The following is a 3,574-nucleotide window of genomic DNA, read 5'->3' as shown; positions in this document are numbered from 1 at the left end:
ACTATTTTAAAAGAGACAAAAAAAATTTTATCCAGAGAGACAACATCCCAGAGATGGGTTTTTTAAAAATATATTTAAATTTTTTTTCTTTTCTATTCATTTCTTCTATATCATGATTATGCGTAGTAAGTAAATTCGATTATGTAATAATTGACTAGATTGTCACAGCTCATCACTTGTGTCATTAATATTTTGGAAATACCAATTCATGTAGAAGTTCATTCAGATTCAGGAGAAGTTTGTTCATTATTTTAAGATCAGTTGCTCAGGAAAGTTTGAGGAAAACACTGGATTTTTTTTTTTGCCTTTTTTTTTTAAGTGCCACACCTGCGGCATATGGAGACTCCCAGGCTACGGGTCTAATCAGAGCTGTACCCACTGGCCTATGCTACAGCCACAGCAACGCAGGCTCTGAGCCATGTCTGCGACCTACACCACAGCTCATGGCAATGCCGGATCCTTAGCCCACTTAGTGAGGCCAAGGATGGAACCTGCGACCTTGTGAATGTTAGTCATATTCATTAACCGCTGAGGCACGATGGGAACTCTGAAAACACTGGAATTTAGAAAGATTCTGAAGCAGAGATGGCTATTTATTAGCTGTGGAATATCTGAGAATTAGCTTCTAATGGGAATGCATTCTACTATTTTAAAATACATAGGATCTAACTTTAAAGCCTTTGTAGTCTTTCATTATTTTTTCTTAATGATTACTCCTTTCCTTTGCATTTCCAGCTAAATCTCTCCAAGTAGTTAGTGGGGAACAAATGAGTTAGTGTATCACATGGGTCCTTAGGCTCCTTCTCACTGTGTCAGAACTAAGAAAATAATTCAAATATAGTGCGCTCTTTTAAGTCAAAGGAAACTCTGTTCTTAACAAAAGGCAATATAAAATCTGACAAAAGCACACCTAAAATGATTTTGTTAATCCACAGATTCAGCTTTTTTATGATGTAATGTTGGATAAAAAGACTGCCATAGTCATTTAACAATAGAAATGATGACTTTGGTTGCTATCAACAAAACAAAACAAACAGACAAATAAAAAAACAGTGCTTTGAGAATTTTGGAAACCTAAAGTAAACTAGTTTTCAGGCTCAAAAAATTTTGTTTGTTACTGTTATGTATATAAAGGCCACATTTAAAGCACTCTGACTACATAATCATTTTGGCTTAAGCTTACCATTTAATGAAACATGACATCACTACATGCATTGAAAGTGTTAATGCAGCTGAAGATGAGCAATTTCTGTCAGGGACAAGTTTATTATGATTGAATAGCTTTTCGTTTCTTTTTAATCATATTTAAAGTACTTAGTAATTAGCTTCTCATTCATTAACTTTAACTTTTAAATTTAAACAAGGTTTAAATTTAACTGAAATAGTTTTAATGTGAAGTCAAGTATATCTAACTTCTAAGAACCTTAGTCAAAATGTTTTGCGTGGAGCAAATATTTTTAATACATTGGCATTATTATCCATAATTCTCTATGTTGAAAGGTAAGAAAATAGGTCAGCTATTTATATATTTTTGGAGATAGATGGATAGATAAATAGATAAAGATGTCTGGCTAAGCTTACACAGGTATTTGGCAATCTGGTGTAAGAACTCAGATCTCCATAGCCATTATTCATTTTAATACTGTTTCACCACAAATAGCTCATTTATAGTATCACAATGATTTAGCTCAATTTTAGTATTTTGTGGATTCAGTTGGATAACATTTCCCCTTTTCTTCAATACAAGTGTGTGTGTGCATGGAAAGAACATGCACAAGTAATGGAAAGAACACCCACCAAGGTATAAAGATAACTGGAGTTTTAGGCCTGCTCATGTATGATCTTAGCAAGTATCAACTTTTGGGGGCCATGCATTTCCCATCTGTTTCTTCTGATTCCTTAATTCTATTCTAAATCTTAGAACAGATCATACCCTTTGACCAAATATGAGTCCTATCCCTATATTAGTATTACAAAGGGTGTCCACTGAACGTTAAATCACATTTTACATTTTAGCTGTTTAACTTTACAAGTAGCCACAGACAACTGTACTTTAAACTACTGTTAAGTATTTCTTATTTGAATTTATGCCACTTTGGCCTGATGGAAAATTATAACTTAAGATTCAAAACTGTAACAGTAAAAATAGACTACTTCACATTTGAGGGGGCAGTATTCTCTTAACTGGCCAATCATAGGCTAAACTCACTCAAGTGAAATTAATCTAAAGATATCAAGAAAATGTTGACAATATATTAAAAATTTTTATAGTGATGGTATAATTTATATCCTTCTCTCCACAGGCACTATAAAAATACCTAGGAAAGGTACAAGTATTTAAAATTACAATCAAACATCGACTTCAAAGAGGCACAAAAACCACATTCAAACATGACTTTTGATGAAGCAAGTCTCCTGGGATTTCCTTCCCTATCATTTTCACTCTGGAGGAGCCGGGTTTCACGGTAAGAGAGCAGTGAAAACCAGCAAACCAAGAACTGCCCCAGATCCATGAAGGCATATACATTCTTTACTCCCTCTGTGTGGGAGTGAAGGAAAAGAATATGAGAAAACAAATCTTAATCGATTGTAAAAATAATAGTATACCCATGAGCAGCTGATATTGATTTTACATTTGTACAAGCCTTTCTCGATTTACGAAGCTTTTCTATATCATTCATTTGATTCTCAAAATAATTCCATGAAATACAACAACATGGGTTATTAGCCATGTTTTACCGATAAGCGAACTAATGTTTAGAGAGGTTAAGTGACTTACACATTTACAAATATCAGAGAGCAAAGGCAAGCTTAGAATCCAGGTTTTCTGATTTCTCATTAAATATTCTTTCTCCTAGTTTGGTTTCCAAACAAATGAAGCAACTATAGTTTAACAGTAAAGACCTTAGGATTCCAAAAAGCAGCCTCATTTGATGCTGCTTTGTGATCAGGAATGGTTTACAGAACAGAATATAAATGTACATTATAAAATATCTGAAATTGTGATAAAAATGTCCCTTCCAGGAGAGAAATTTAATCAATAAGTTAAAAACTAGGAAACTCAAAATTATCTTATAGCCTTAACTCATTATTCTATCTTTATTTTTACTAACGAGATTGTGAAATAAAATGTGAATGCTAAATATATCAAACATCTAGCCAATTTTCCTTGCCCGAAAAATCTTTTGTATACTTTTCTTATATTGAAAATGGGGAAATTTGGATTTTTTTTTTTGTCTTTTCTGGCCGCACCCGTGGCATGAGGTTCCCAGGCTAGGGGTCTAATGGGAGCTGTAGCCACAGCCTATGCCAGAGCCACAGCAATGCAGGATCCAAGGATCCAAGCCAAGTCTGCAACCTACACCACAGCTCATGGCAATGCCAGATCCTCAACCCACTGAGCAAGGCCAGGGATCGAACCCCAAACCTCATGGTTCCTAGTTGGATTCATTAACCACTGAGCCACAGTGGGAACTCCTGAAATTTGGAAATTTATTTGGACCAAAAAAAAAAAATTACTGAAAACATTATTTACCTATATTGATTTTTTTCTTTCTTTTTTTTTTTTTTTTGA

This window comes from Phacochoerus africanus, chromosome 11 (genome assembly GCF_016906955.1).
Source record: "Phacochoerus africanus isolate WHEZ1 chromosome 11, ROS_Pafr_v1, whole genome shotgun sequence".
Taxonomy (NCBI): domain Eukaryota; kingdom Metazoa; phylum Chordata; class Mammalia; order Artiodactyla; family Suidae; genus Phacochoerus; species Phacochoerus africanus.
Note: the sequence above shows the minus strand (reverse complement) of the source record.